We start from the raw sequence: 16792 nt of genomic DNA, 5'->3' as shown, positions 1-16792 counted from the left end.
CTGATCAATGAATTGGCAAGAAAAAGTCGAGTGGCAAGCTCAAAAGTTTACTATCCCATCAAGAAAATACATTCATGCCCTAGAGAATGAGGCTCCCAATCCCTCCATGGCCGACTTATATGAGAAAATGGATATCTTGATGGCGAAACTGAGCCTCAACACCAATGAAAATGTAAGTTTTGTGGGTAATCACCAAAGGTATAATTCTGACCCCAATTCTTACAGCTTTTATGGTAGTGATTGGAGGAGACCTCTGATAGGGGTCAAAACCCCCTATCTTTGGGTACGGTTTTAGGACGGTTTTTTAGGTTTATTTGGCTAATAAGCGAGCAATTCTCGCATTTAAATGCTTTTGTGTGAGTTAGTTAGAAATTGGAAGCATTCTATTTACTTTTCGTCGTTTAGGCTCGTTTTGTGATCAATTTAGGCAAATACGGCCGAAATAACACGCATATTAGAATTTCGTTATCTTTTGAAGCTAATTGGTCCGTCAAAAGTCACACCAAACGAAGCGTTTGCTCAAAATAAGCGATTGACGGATCAATTCGGCTTTTGGACTAATGTTTTCTGGAGTTTTTATGCGTGTGCAGGTGTAAGTTCGGACGAAAAAGGGTTTGGAAGTCATCCGGCACGGATCGAGCGCGATTCGGGCGAAAACGCTCGGCGAGCAGGGCCCCCCGGGCCATTTCTGCTCGGCGAGCAGGTCGCCAGAGGCCTGCTCGGCGAGCAGGGCGCCAGGCGCCTGCTCGGCGAGCAGGAGCCTGCTCGTCGCAATTCTGCTCGGCGAGCAGCCTTTCCTGCTCGGCGAGCAGACCTGCGGGAATTGGTCAAAAAGACCAATTCCGCCCCCACAAAGCCACGTTCGGCCCCACGTCTTCCTACACCAACAAGGACACGAAATTAGGTCAAAACGAGGCCCGAGACGCGTCTATAAATAGGAATTTCCAATTGTAAATTAGGGATCTTTCGTTTTTGTAAATTATTTAAGCTTTCCCCTTGTAATTCCTCTCCATCTTCTCCATCTTCCTCAAACTCCATTGAAGCTCCTTCAAAGCTTTCTACCGAGGAATTATCAAGGTCCGTCCTTAAGATCAAGTCACCGGCTGTAGAGTAAACAGGTTCCCTGAAAGGGATTTTTGTATCTTCTTTCATCTTTCTATGTTTGTACTCTTTGATACAGTTGCCGAACTTGTCTTATTGTATCTTGTGACAATCATCTCGCCTTTAATAATAATTTAGCTCTTGTTTTGTTCTATGTTTATTGTCTAATTCTTGTCTTACGCTTTATTCAATTGGTTTAACTCATTCAAAAGCCCTAAAATCTAGTAGGCACATATTGCGAGCTGAATCTGACCTAGTCAGAGCCTAGGAGATTGACGACCTCTTAGTTGATTAAGCGCCAATTTACTGAGCCTTAGACCTAGTTTCGGCCTTAGGGAATCACGCGCTAGGAACCTCAGGAGGGTAAGTAGGGTTAATCACCTTGAATACAAGTGACTTGGATTAGGTTTTACTCAATAGACTTGATAATCTATCTTAATTATTATCGATCATTCCATGTTCCTTCGAATAGTTTCATTAATGAAAGATCAATTAGGGGTAGAGTAATTTAGTTAGGCTTAGAATAACTTAGCTAGAATTAGATAACTTAGTTAGAATTAGATAATTTAGCTAGGATTAGCACAATTCAACCTAGGAGTAGATTAATTTAACAAAACCAAACTCAAAACCCCCTAAGCCTAGATAACATCCGAGACTTAGTAGCTTGATACTTGCAGAAATAAATCCTATGGACGATAACCTGGACTTAAACCAGAAATTTATTACTTGATAACGACGGGGTACACTTATCCCTTAGTGAGGTTTCGCGAGAAGCCGCATGAAGTTTTTGGCGCCGTTGCTGGGGATTTATTTCTTCTGCAATATCGAACCAAAGGTTTTTGTTAGTGTAGGCATTCATTGTGAATATCTTTGTTTATATCGTTTATACTTGTTGATATATGATTTCTTTATACGTTTCTATACTTGTTCATATCTGTATACTGTTACTTATCAACTTTTGTGCTAGAACTTCACTTTTTCTCAGCATTCTCTGATCAATGAATTGGCAAGAAAAAGTCGAGTGGCAAGCTCAAAAGTTTACTATCCCATCAAGACAATACATTCATACCCTGGAGAATGAGGCTCCCAATCCCTCTATGGCCGACTTAAATGAGAAAATGGACATCTTGATGGCAAATCTGAGCCTCAACACCAATGAAAGTGTAAGTTTTGTGGGTAATCACCAAAGGTATAATTCTAACCCCAATTCTTACAGCTTTTATGGTAGTGATTGGAGGAGACCCCAACACTCAAATCTGTCCTACGGGAACCCTAACATGTTGAGGCCTCCAAATAGGTTTGTTAATGAGCACAGGGAAAACGAATTGGGAATGTTCCCTTACGAACAAGCAAGCCAAGTTCCTCCACAACCCTCTAGCTCACGAGATGAGGTGTTGTCCCTTTTGAAAGGAATATCAGCCCGACTTACAATCAACGAGGAGGTTTGCAAGGACTTGAGCAACCAACTGGCTCAAATAAACCAAGAGATGCAAAAGCAATCCCGAGATGCTCTCCCAAGCATAAAGGAAAACACAGAAATCCCACAAGGGGAATCAGCTCAGGCCATCTCTTTGAGGAATGACAAAAAGGTAGAACCAAGTCCACTATCACATGCATCACTCGAGGTAAGTGAAGAACCGGAAGCGGTAAGCAACCCCGGTTCAAAATCTGAAATTCTAAATCATGTGATAGAGATGAAAGATCAAATCAAAACTTGTGTATCTCAACTACCTTTTCCTCAAAAATTAGAAAAATTTAGGTTTGCTTCATGCTCAGAAGTTTTCATTCTCTTCGACCTACCAAGAGAATCCAAAAGGGAGCAAACCAAACTTTTTCATAATATGTTTAAATTCGACCTCCTGCTTTCATTAAACTTATTAGAGGCTCTTAATCCGTTTTGTAGGTACGGGTTATTTCTCAAGGAGTTCGAGTTCCTAACGCGAGTAGAAGCTTACACCTAGGAAGGAACTCCATGTCGAGCTAACCGGCTATAAAGTAGCACTTCTTGGGAGGCAACCCAAGTTTGGATTAAACTTTTTCTAGGTTTGTTTTTCTTTTTAATTCAATTATAGATTTCTGTTTTTAACTTTGGTTAGTAAGTTGTCTTCTCCACCCTAACTTCTTTCACATGTGTTTTATTGCTTTATATGCAATGTTGGAACTTATTGCATATTTTAAGTGTGAGGAGGAGGGGTAGACAAACTTACAAAAATTGTACAAATTTTTAAATTTTTGTTGCGTCGTGTCTAGTTTAGGTTTGCGTTTTGGTGTTTTATTTCTGCTTTACTTATGTTTTTGCATGTTTAGGACCTAAAACCGTGAACCTCCTTCGAATCTAAACTTCGTTATTTGTCTTTGAGGGCTGAAAACCGAATCTAAAATTGCATGACAACTAGTTTAGGCGTAGGACACAACTCTTGTATCTGTAAAAGCATGAGCTACAGTTTGCATTTAGACCCTACTTTTGAAGAAATGCTGAAATCCCGAGATGCTCTCCCAGGCATAAAGAAAAACATAGAAATCCCACAAAGGGAATCAGCTCAAACCATCTCTTTGAGGAATGACAAAAAGGTAGAACCAAGTCCACTATCACATGCATCACTCGAGGTAAGTGAAGAACCGGAAGCGGTAAGCAACCCCGGTTCAAAATCTGAAATTCTAAATCATGTGATAGAAATAAACGATCAAATCGAAGCTTGTGTATATCAACTACCTTTTCCTCAAAAGTTCGAAAAGTTTGGATTTACTCCTTGTTCAGAAGTTTTCATTCTCTTCGACCTACCAAGAGAATCCAAAAGGGAGCAAACCAAACTTTTTCATAATATGTTTAAATTCGGCCTCCTACTTTCATTAAACTTATTTGAGGCTCTTAATCCGTTTTGTAGGTACGAGTTATTTGTTAAGGAGTTCGAGTTCCTAACGCGAGTAGAAGCATACACCTAGGCGGGAATTCTATGTCGAGCTCACCGACTATAACGTAGCGCTTCTTGGGAGGCAACCCAAGTTTTAATAAAACTTTTCAGGTTTATTTTATTTAGATTATACATTGATTTTTTAGTTTAGTCTTTTTAGTTTTCTTTTACCTTTTTTTTTAAAAAAAAAAATGTTCGTTTAAAAAAAATAAATAAATAAATAAATATTTTTTTAGTTGTTTAGTTTTCTTTTATTTTCTTTTATTTTATTTTATTTTTCTTTTATTTTTATTTTAAAGTTTTCAGGTTTAAAATAAAATTTTAAAAAAAAAATATTTTTTGGCCCAGGAGGCCCAGCTCGCCGAGCTGGGCACTGCCGCCCAGCTCGGCGAGCAGGGCCCTGCTCGCCGCGAGCTGGGCGCTGGCACCCAGCCCGCCGCTGGGCACTGCTGCTCGGCCGCGATAAGCAAACTGTTCGAGATTTTTTTTAAATCCCGAATGGAGCTGAAAAATAATAATAATAAAAAAATTGCACCGCAAATCATCAAAGTTTTGGCGATTGCGATAAAATCCGTAAGTTTTCTTCTCCACCCTAACTTTTTACACTTTTACTTTATGGTTTGTGATGCAATGTTGGAACTTATTGCATATTTTTAGTGTGAGGAGGAGGGGTAGACAAACTTACAAAAATTGTATAAATTTTTAATTTTTATTGCGTCGTGTCTAGTTTAGTTTAGCGTTTTTGGGTTTTGTTTATGTTTTTGCATGTTTAGGACCTAAAACCGTGAACCTCCTTCGAATCTAAACTTCGTTATTTGTCTTTGAGGGCTGAGAACCGAATCTAAAATTGCATGACAACTAGTTTAGGCGTAGGACACAACTCTTGTATCTGTAAAAGCATGAGCTAAAGTTTGCATTTAGACCCTACTTTTGAAGAAATGCTAAAATCATTACTTAGGTAGATAACTTAAGAATTGAAGGCATGTGACATTAAACTTGAGTTTGGGGAAAACTAGTAAACACAAAATTGAAACCCAAAGAATTGTGAGTTGAATTTGAGCCTAAGAGCGAACATCAAAAAGCTCTTTTTCTTGACATTTTTGTGTGAATGCTTTGACTTGTGAAAGATTACAGATTTTGCACCTAATACTGTGTTGAACCTACATGCAATGGTTTGAGATGATAAACGATGAATCAGCCTCATTAGAATTAACCCTTTTCTTTACCTTATTTCTTCTTTTTCATCCACTCTAGGGATCCCCTTTGAGCCTACGTTTTTGTAGTTTATAGATTTTTCTTTCATTCTAACCTGTTTTTGCAAACCACAACTTGGTTTGCTATTTAACCCAATTTCTTTTGCAAAGCTCAAATAGAGCATTTGTTTTCTTCTAGCGCTTTATCTTTGTTTATGGCATTACAGTAGCAAGCCAAAAGGCTAAGAAGTGAATGAGCATCACTATCCCAAAAAGAAAAACAGAAAAATAGAAAAAAAAAGAAAAGAAAAGAGACGAACAAAAGGGAAGAACTCCATTCCCCAGTTCTTAAAAAAATCAAAAACGTCTCAAGGAAACATCCCAAAAAGAAAATAATAAGGGATGAATAAAAAGCTCAGTCACTTCATATTTGCTAAAACCATTTAAACTTTGTTTTTATAGCGCTAGAACTAATAACCCTTGTTGTACCTTTAACCCTCTAACCACATTACAACCCCGATTAGAGGCTGTTTTTGATATCATCGGAATCATATAGCATAGTAGAGGAACGCAGATGAACGTGCAAAATCAACGTAATCCTAAGCAAGGACATAAGCGAGAGTAAACACCTTAGCCACCAAAAATTGTGTGAAATGAGTGAACTACCTATGGTGAGGTGTTTTACTTAGCGATCCCCTCAAGCTCGTTTAATTGAACATGTGTCCATTTGCTTAAAACTATTACCCATGATAATTGAAATGCGGCTTTTGGATATCGTGTCTCTACTTTGTATTTCCGAATGCATGTAATTACAGATGCTCGAAATTGTGTCAAGCACCTAGTCAAACCGGGAGGTTTTCTAGCTTGCTTGTGATGGCGGGTTTAGTTTTTTTTAGTTTACTTGGGGACAAGTAAAGTTTTAAGTGCGAGGAGGTTTGATAGGGGTCAAAAACCCCTATCTTTGGGTACGGTTTTAGGACGGGTTTTAGCGTTATTTTGTTAATAAGCGAGCAATTCTCGCATTTAAATGCTTTTGTGTGAGTTAGTTAGAAATTGGAAACGTTCTATTTACTTTTCGTCGTTTTAGGATCGTTTTATGATCAATTTAGGCAAATACGGCCAAAATAGCATGCATAGTATAATTTCGTTATCTTTTGAAGCTAATTGGTCCGTCAAAAGTCGCACCAAACGAAACGTTTGCTCAAAATAAGCGATTGACGGATCAATTTTGTTTTTGGACTAATGTTATCTGGAGTTTCTATACGTGCGCAGGTGTAAATTCGGGCGAAAAAGGACATCGAGGTTGTTCGGCACGCTTCGGGAGCATTCCGGGCGAAAACGCTCGACGAGCAGGGCCCCGTGGGCCATTTCTGCTCGCCGAGCAGGCCGCCAGAGGCCTGCTCGGCGAGCAGGCCGCCAGGCGCCTGCTCGGCGAGCAGGGGGCTGCTCGTCGCGAGCAGCCCTGCGGGTATTGGTCAAAAAGACCAATTCCGCCCCCACGAAGCCACGATTGGCCCCACGTCTTCCTACACCAATAAGGACACGAAAATAGGTCAAAACGAGGCCCGAACCGCGTCTATAAATAGGATTTTTCCATTGTAATTTAGAGATCTTTTTTCCTTTGTAATTTTCTTAGCTTTTCACCTTGAGAAATCCTCTCCACCTCCTCCGTATCCTTCAAACCTCCATTGAAGACACCTCCGAAGCTCCATTCACCGAGGATTGCTCAAGCTTCATCCTTAAATCCTAAAAAGCGCCTGCATTGGTAGACAGGTTCCCTGAAAGGGATTTTTCTTCTTTTACATTCTGTCTAGCCTCTGATACATGCTATGAATTCTAGGTTTATTGTAACTTCGTGACAATGTTTCCATCTTTGATATATATTATAGTTCTTGTTTATTCAATTGTTTTAATGTTTTAATCTTTGTCTTACGCTTTGTCTGATTGGTTTAACTCATTCGATAATCCCAAAATTAGGTTGGCACATATTGCGAGCTGAATCTGACCTAGTCAGTGCCTATAGGATTGACGACCCTATAGAAGATTAAGCCCAAATTACTGAGCCTTAGAGCTAGTTTCGGCCTTACAAGGGAATCACGAACTAGGGACTTTAGGAGGATAGGTCGGGTTAATCGCCTTGGACACAAGTGACTTAGGTTTCAATTCAATTGTTTAAACATTCTATTTTCATTATCATCGTATCCCTTCATGTTCCTTCGGTTAATTGCTTTGGTAAAAGATCACTTAGGAGTAGTTTAACTTAATTAGGGGTAGAGTAACTCAATTAGGCGTAGAATAACTTAGTTAGAATCGGATAACTTAGCTAGGAATAGTGTAATTCAACCTATGAGTAGATTAATTTAAACAAACCAACTCAAAACCCCCTAAGCCTAGATAACATCCGAGATCGAGTAGCTCGGTACTTGCAGAAATAAATCCTGTGGACGATAACCTGGACTTAAACCAGAAATTTATTACTTGATAACGACGGGGTACACTTATCCCTTAGTGAGTTCTCATCTCTAACGTAGGTGGGGACGCATCAGTTACACATTCCCCTTAGATCCCCTCGAGCTCCTAATATTGTTAGTGTTACTTGGGTTCGTCCTCCACCGGGATGGCTCAAAGTTAATACAGATGGTTCTGCAAACATTAATACAGGAATGTGGGGCGCAGGGGGGGTGTTTCGTACTACTCGAGGATTTGCTCGGGGTTGTTTTGCGTTTCGAGTGGATACCCCTTCTGCGCATGTTTCCGAATTGAAAGCCGTTATTTTTGCTATTCAGATTGCTTGGGAAAAAGGATGGCACAAATTATGGGTGGAATGTGATTCTATTTATGTGGTAAATTTGCTTAGGAAGCGCTCTCTTGTTGTTCCATGGGCGTTGCGGCAGGATTGGATTGCTTGTCTTCGGCATTGTTCTTCTATGGATCTAAATGTTACTCATATTTTTCGCGAAGGAAATAGAACGGCTGATGCATTGGCTAAATTTGGCGTCACAACAGATCATATTGTTTGGTGGAATTCTGCACCAGCTTTTTGCAATAGATTTATTTCTGATGATATATATTGTTTAGAACAATTTCGTTTCTCTTAATCTTTCTCATGTATTTTTTCCTCATTTTAATAAAATCTGGGTCTGGGTTTTTGATTGGTTTTGTGAAGTTGCCAACCTAGTTGGGATCTTTGCATTCCGATCTTAGCCTGTAACCCAACTTTTACTTAAAAAAAAAAAAAAAAAACTAATATTTACTGCATATCAGCAACAGCAAATAGTTAACAACAACATCAAATAGCAAATAGAAACAACTAAAACAAACGGGCTCATAGTTTAGTATATTTGATGCAGAGAGAGGTTGAGAGGAAAATTTTATTGAATGTTTTGATGCTAAATCAAAAAAAAAAAAAAATTCTCAAAAAGTTAAACCCCCCAACTTATAGGTTAAACTTGTAGAAATTTAATAAGGTTTAACATATTATTTGTTCGTAAACTTGTTCAAAAAGTTTGATTAGCCACTGTATTTTTAAAATGTCCCTATAGACCTTCAATTTACAAATGCATCTAATGTTTATAGCCATGAGCAATTTTACCCCTAACGTCTAAAATGGTGCAATTTTACTTCTATCATTGATAGTCAAGAGCAATTTTATCCTAATGTTGACGATTTGGGTCAATTTGAGAAATAATTCATTAAACTTGTTTTTTTGGTCATTAATCTTGTCATCTATACTTTACATGTGTGTTATTTTTATCACTTATTAATAACAGACAACAAACACATGATTAAACGTGAAAAAAAATAAAAAAAAATATACTATCTTTTGTACGAGTTGGAAATTTTTTTTATATATATATTTCACTGGATTTATAGATATTAATCTTTAATTCTATGATTAAACCATATAAATATGATTTTTTTGGAATCAACTGATATGTAACTGGTGCAGAAAAAAACAAAATATCTGCGTTTTATAATAATGTCTGAAATTGATCCAATTTGTCAATGTTAGGAGTAAAATTATTTTTTACTGCCAATATTAAAGATAAAATTGCACAATTTTAGATGTTGGAGATAAAATTGCTCTTTTTTTTTTATGAGAATGCATATATCTTCATTAAATACGAAAAGAACAAGTACAACAAGAAACGGGAAAGGTACAAAACCTTACAAAATCCACAATGGGACGAAAATGACTACAAAGAGCATAAAAAGCCATAAAAGGTACAAAATTCACAAAAAAACAATAAAACATATACTTCATCGAAATCCAAATCTGCAGAAAAGCAACTGCAATCGAATCTTCATCATTTAGACCATTCCGAACATTCGGATCTGAGTCCTTTCGTTTGTTGCAACCACGTAGATATATTGATCCACGTATAAAATAAATCGTTTCCGTTCTTGCTAAATCCGAAAAAGGTATAAATAGTAGAATAATGGAGAACAGATACAATTCAAACGGATAATGAAATTCAATAAAATATATACACTTACCGAAAAGAAATATAATAAAAAATTACAATAAACTTAACCCGTTGAGAGGAAGAAGAAGGAACTCCCTTCTTCCTCCTTAAAGTAGATCCATAAAAGAGTGAAAAACTTGAAGATCTTGATAGAGAGAAGAAGACAAGAGGAATGGGCAGTTTTTTTTGTTTCTGAGAGCAGTTCTCAAACCTAACCCGTTGTTTATTGCTCTTGATTATAAACAATTGAGGTGTTTTTGCATTTTATCCCTTAATTATATGGGGATTACACTGTGTCATATGCCATTACTAATTTATTTTCACTCAAATAGTATTCTTCTATTAATTAATAGTTTAATTTAATTATTCTACCTAACTATATTCTAAATTACCAATTAGGCATAGTTTTATTAACAAATAATAAAATATGAATCTGATTAATTTTCGATTAATTCTCAACCAATTCCCGATCAAGGGTGTAGATAGGAGGGTCTGGGGGGCCCGGGCCCTCCGGTCGCCGGAACCACCTTGATGCCGGGTAGTTTCGGCCCTCCTGTCGCAAAAAAAAGTTGTCAGGGTGTTGAATTAGCCCCCCAAGATGGCCCATTAAGTCTTAGGCTTGTCTAAAATTCAAAATTTTAATATTTTGGACCTATTAGGTACTCCATAAATACAAATTTCTAATTTTTTTGGGTCTGTTAGGTCTCTCTAAATTCAAATTTCTAATTTTTTTTGGGCCCGTTAGGCCTTTCTAAATCCAAATTTCTAATTTTTTTTTTGCCTGTTAGGCTTCGCTAAATACAAATTTCTAATTTTTTTGGTATGTTAGGTCTCAATAAATCCAAATTTCTAAATTTTTTTGGTCTCTTAGGCCCTCCTTAAATCCAAATTATTAATTTTTTTTGGCCTGGTAGGCCCTCTCAAATCAAAATTTTTAATTTTTTTTTACCTGTTCTACCCTTTATAAATCCATTTTTTTTTACATGTTAGGACTCTTAACGAAATCTAACTTAATTTTGAGAAATTTTACATCAATACTTAAAAATTGGTTCTTGACCATTCAAATTATAAAATGCATATATAAAAAAAAATAAGCAAGTTCAATTTTGCAAATTTTTTTTTTTTTTTTTTTTTTGCGAACGCACGTATAAAACCAGCCCCCCAACCGAGTAATCCTGTATTTGCCACTATTCCCCGATTAATCCTCGGAGGCTCCATATTACCCTCAATGTTTATGAAACTTTATCACTTGGTTTTTGTGTCTACTACATCTATTGTTTTCTTTTATATATAACTTCATCGTGGAGGATGCAAGTTTAAGCATCAAGTGCAGATGGCAGAATAAACTTTTTGAATATATTATTTTAGGCTTAATACATCATTTGCCCCCTCAACTTGTCAAACTGGTTGATTGGCCCCTTGATCTTTCAAAGTGTCTCGATAGCCCCTTGAACTTGCATAAAATATTCAGTTAGCCCCCTTAATTTGCATAAAATGTAATCAATTAATCACTCGGTTGTAAAAAAGTAAGTTAAATGCGGAAGATATGTTGCACGCATCTTAAAAAAGTAAAACGACCAAGATCGGGGTATGTGATTATAATATTAGAGAAGAAAATGTTTTATAGTTGAATGAGTAAGAAATTCTTTTTTAACATGTTTTAATCTATTTTGTGAAGTATGTAATAATATTCTAAGGCACATGTAACATATTTTTCGCTTTTTACTTACTTTTTTACAACCGAATCATTGATTGATTACATTTTATACAAGTTCAGAAGGCTAATTGAACATTTTATACAAGTTCATGGGGCTATCGAGACACTTTGAAAGTTCAGAGAGCCAATCAACCATTTTGGACAAGTTCAGGAGGCAAATGACGTATTAAGCCATTATTTTATGATGACAATAAATACATGGCATGCTTATGTTAATGTTATATGTAGCATCCAATTTTAATATAGAACCCATCATGAAAATGGATTTAATTAAATGGATCGTGTCTGAGTTGACCTCGATACGACTCGTTTAGGTCAAACCTATTGTGACAAAAAAAAAATTAATGGTGGAATGGACTAAAAAGGAAAATTGAATAACCCAAAAATTTGAATGATACGGTATAGATGGCAATAACACTTCTGTTTGTATGTGCAAAGCGGGAGGAATTAACTAAAAAATGATGATTTAACATGGATTATGGTAGGTTTTAAAAAAGATAGAGAATGCATGTTCTCTGATTACGGTCTCTTATCAGTATTGCCATATTCCACATCGGTGGTGAAATTGGAACTTTAGAAATCTTAGGGAAGAGATCACAGGGGCCCCACTAAGTCATGGATGTTGGCGGAGCAAAAGTGATTGGACTTTTTTTAGATCAATTCAACACTTTTGAGTCAATTCAACAGTTATCAGTATTACCATATTCCACACCGGTGGTGAAATTGGAACTTTAGAAATCTTAGGGAAGAGATTACAGAGGCCCCACTAAGTCATGGATGTTGGCGGAGCAAAAGTGATTTGACTTTTTTTTAGTCAATTCAACAGTTATCAGTATTGCCATATTCTACACCGATGGTGAAATTGGAACTTTAGAAATCTGAGGAAAGAGATCATAGAGGCCCCACTAAGCCATTGATGTTGGCGGAGCAAAAGTGATTTGACTTTTTTAGTCAATTCAACACTTTTGAGTCAATTCAACAGTTCTTTGAATCAAATTCAACAATTTTGAGTCAATTTAACATCTTTTTGAGTCAATTCAACACTTCTTTCTCGTTGACTTAATTTCTTACAAACTTTTCCACATGAACTTCAAAAACTCAAAACTTGTATATATTTATTTCTCTCCTCCTTATATAAACATATTGATTTGGAGAATCTGCATAAGTTTTACAACAATTTTACTATATTTTTCTAAAATACAGAAAAATATGATAGAGGGATATCGTTGTGCAGGTTGCAAGTGTTTAGGAAAAATATGCTTTACAGATTGCATTTTTAAACATTATTTTCCTGCTGAAGATCCTCAAAAATTCGCATGCGTCCACAAAATCTATAGCGCTAGGAATGTTGCAGTGTTGCTCAAGGTAATTTAACAACAATAATAATAATTTGTTCATAAATATTTGTTTATTAACTGACATAATTGTGATAAAACAACAACTTCCCCCTAATCTAAGAGCTGCAGCAATGGATTCGTTGCATATCGAGGCGCAATGCAGAATTGAAGATCCTATTTATGGCTGTGCTGGATTAATCTCTAATTTGATAGATCAAATATCTGTTGCAGAAAATCACCTGGCAAAAACTAGAGCTGAAATGACTGTTCTTTTTGGTCTTGAATTTCATCAAAAGCAAATTCCTCCGTATCAATAAAATAATCATATCATGAATTCTTTTTTTTTAATAAATATATGTCATCTTTATTGATAAATCGTGGGCAATATATTTTTCCATGGTTACTACTCTAAAATGCTAAAACGTTAATATAGACTTAGTTATATATTGTCATTGTAAATTAAATCCATCTAAAATTATCATCTAAATATCACTTCTTTACCACTAAATTCATCCTCATAACGAGAGTCAATACTCTCAATAATATAAGAATATGTATCAACCTGAGGAATCAATACTCTCAATAATATAAGAATCTGTATCAAAATGGGTTGACGAGTCGCATCATCTATCCTGGTAATCCGCTAAGGGTCAACCCTGACATGACCCATTTAAATGCATGACATGGGTTAAGTCGTTTAACCAATTTAACTAAATGAATAAAAAATAAATAAAAATTAACACGATCCATTTAACCCATTTAACCTATTATATAATAAAATCAACTAAAAAAGTTGTAGAATTCATCGACTCATTTTCTATTTGACAACATTTTGTTAATAAACCTGATTTCTAAACCTAAAAAAACATAAATTAATGAATAAATAGGCAAATCAAATTCAAAATATACTAACATTTAATTTTTTCAACACTTTGAATAAATAATATTAAAAAAATTAATTAAACTAGTTAAAATTCAACCTAACAACTCAAATTTTAACTAATTACAATATAATTTTATTATTAATTATAATAAAATTATATTATTAGAGTTAAGATAAACGGGTTATATGGATTATCAACCCGGTTTATTATCTTAACCCATTAAATATCAACCGTACACAAACACAGAAATGATTGTCTTTACAAGAGTATAAGGTGTCGAATTCGTTGAATGCCTAACAAACGAGATAGAAATGAAATCTAAATCTCTAAAAAAACTACACATCATAGCCCATTAAATTCTACCGCTTGTCGAAGGTTTGTGGTTGAAATTTTAAGGGTAATTTGGTAAATTTAAATTCAAATTGTGATTGATTTCATTTCACTGATAATTTTGAGTTGGCCACGTGACATTTGAAAAATGCACTGATGATTTTATTAATTCAAAGACAACAATTATACATCCTTAATACCCCATCAGTAGTAGTAGTAGTAGTAGTAGGGTCACTACTAAAGATGGGAAGAACTGGGCTGAACCCAGTAACAAGTCTCGAGAAGACTAGTCACTCCTTCCTATAGGGTTTCTTACATCAAGTCGAGACCTAGGGTCAGTGGACGTTACAATGTTTCATTCACCACTGCCCCTGGTTGCCTAGACACTCTCCCCTACTCTTCCCTGTTACATATAACCACTCTTCCCATTGCAAGTTTGAGATTACAATGACTTCCCTAATTACACGTTCCCCTTTACACACATTACATGAAAGAAATGAATTTATACTCCTTTAACCTGAAGGATAAAATTACATCAAAGCACAATTACATAAACCAAATCTAATACAAACATTTGGACAAAAATAGGAATTACATAAACTAATTGCAAAATTTGAAAATAAATGAAATGACATAAATATAATTGGGTTAATATACTATTAGCCTTCTGAACTTGCCCTATAAACTTGATTGTCCTTAAATTTTTAAAATGTCTCGATAGCACCTCAACTTACTTAAAATGTCTCGGTAGCTTCCTCAGCTTGTTTAAAATATAGTCAATTAATCATTTGGTTGTAAAAAAGTAAACTGCATGCGTAAGATGTGTTACACGTGCCTTGAAATTTTATTACATAATTCACATAATAGATTAAAATATATTAAAAATGAAGTTATTACTTGTTCAACTATAACACATTTCTTCTCTAATATTAGAACCTCATACACTGGTTGTGGTCATTTTACTTTTTCAATGTGCGTGTAATACACCTTTCACGTGCAGGTTTGCCACCAATTGATTCATTAATTGCATTTTAAACAAGTTGAGGCGGCTATCGAGATATTTTAAGCAGGTTGAAGGGGCTATCGGAACAATTCAAAATTTTAAAGAGTCAATTAAGCTTTTTGAACAAGTTCAAATGTGGATGATATATTAGGTCAATATAATTAATTAATGGCAAAATTGCAAATACATGTTTGAAGACCTTTGTTAAAAGGATGAGCGATTGGCTGACAAATTGTTGGGGTCGTCCAACGACCTCATTCACTACTGTCTATATTTTAATGGTTCGGGTCACCAAACACATCCTCTGATCGACGACCTGAGCTCTTGATGTAACATCCTGGTCTAATATTATGTAGATATTATTCGCTTTGGTTCCAAAATCCATTATCTTGAGCCTCACGGCTTTAAAATGTATCTTCATATATTGGATTCTTACTTTATTAATAAGCTTCAGTCAATCTCTCTCCATTTTCGATGTGAGATTCAGTTCATTACTGCCTCATCATCATCCCTTAGGACCGCTCCATACTCAAACTGATATCATCCGGTTGAATTTACGTAGGAACTCCACCTGTGGGGGGCGCCGTTGGGTTCGGCCGGGAGGAATCCGATGCTAAAGTCAGTAAAGTATAGAAAATGATAAACTATAAACACGAAGAATAGTATTAGAAAGTGTACCTCAATAGCTTGGAAGGCTAAGCTATTTATACTAGGATAGTTGTAACCATCAATCTGGTAACTAGAGAGTCTCCATTAATGCCACATAAATGATGGTTACTATGTTCATTCAAGTACGACCGTTAGCACATTTATGGAGATATTACTTGTCATTAATGGCTTCGGTTTCCATACTGGAAGACGACGCCGACATCTCATGGGCGTATCGATGCTAGATGGCGGGTCTCCCAAAATATGGCGAGTTTGAGCCTCTTTAAGGTGTCTGATCTTCTCGAGGCGTATCGTTGAATCCAAGGATCCTACATGGTGTATAACTTGCCATATACGCCATTCAACAGGCGCTTCTTCTAGTCAGCATCGACGGCTAAATATCCTTTTTGGTCCTTTAATTCTACGAAGCTTTATGGATTGGTCTTGGGATAATATTTGGATGTTATCACAAACCTTCTATCCTAGTGCCACCCACTCCAAACCGGATCATTATAGGCCCAACAACTTCTGTCTGGTTCGCCCTCGAACCACACATCGTACGTGGAGAGTCGTCTCTGATACCATTTGTAAAATCTTAGGCCGATATCATATAGATATTGTCCGTTTTGGTCCCAAATCCAACAAAGTGGGCCTTACAACTTTAAAAATGTGTCTTTTGTTGGTCCCTTATAACGTTACAAGTATAGTTCCAAGGGGGGTTAGGAACTATTTAAAAAAAATTGTTAGGGCAGACTTCTTTTTCGTGAGAAAAAGGTTTTAATAGCGGCGCTGAGTGAATAGCAAGATACTGGCTTAGTCAACTGGTGACTAGGTCAGTTTCTTTACTTGAGTCAGGAGATAGCAGTTAGAGTCTATTCCTGAGCTCAGGTATTCAATGCGCACAACTCAGCTTGACCTCTTTACTTGGTCAGTTTTTGTTTAAGCAAGCAATAAATATATAAAGGAGTTTAAGGTTAGAAATATGTTACTCAGCAGATTTATCCAGGTTCGGCCTCCAAGCCTACGTCCTGTCCCCGGAACACGTTCCGAGATTTCGAATTCTCTACTGAGCTCTTTAACGGTAAAGCATCAAACCTTTTACAATCTTAGAAACTGAGTATAACAAGAGTACCTTCCTCTATACCTCTACTCAATCCTAATCTCTCGCTGAGTACTATAACCGAGTACTCAGCTTCTCCTT

The sequence above is a fragment of the Euphorbia lathyris genome, chromosome 6 (assembly GCF_963576675.1).
Source record: "Euphorbia lathyris chromosome 6, ddEupLath1.1, whole genome shotgun sequence".
In the NCBI taxonomy this organism is placed as follows: Eukaryota; Viridiplantae; Streptophyta; class Magnoliopsida; order Malpighiales; family Euphorbiaceae; genus Euphorbia; species Euphorbia lathyris.
The sequence above is the reverse complement of the archived record's forward strand: the minus strand, read 5'-3'. Positions refer to the sequence as shown.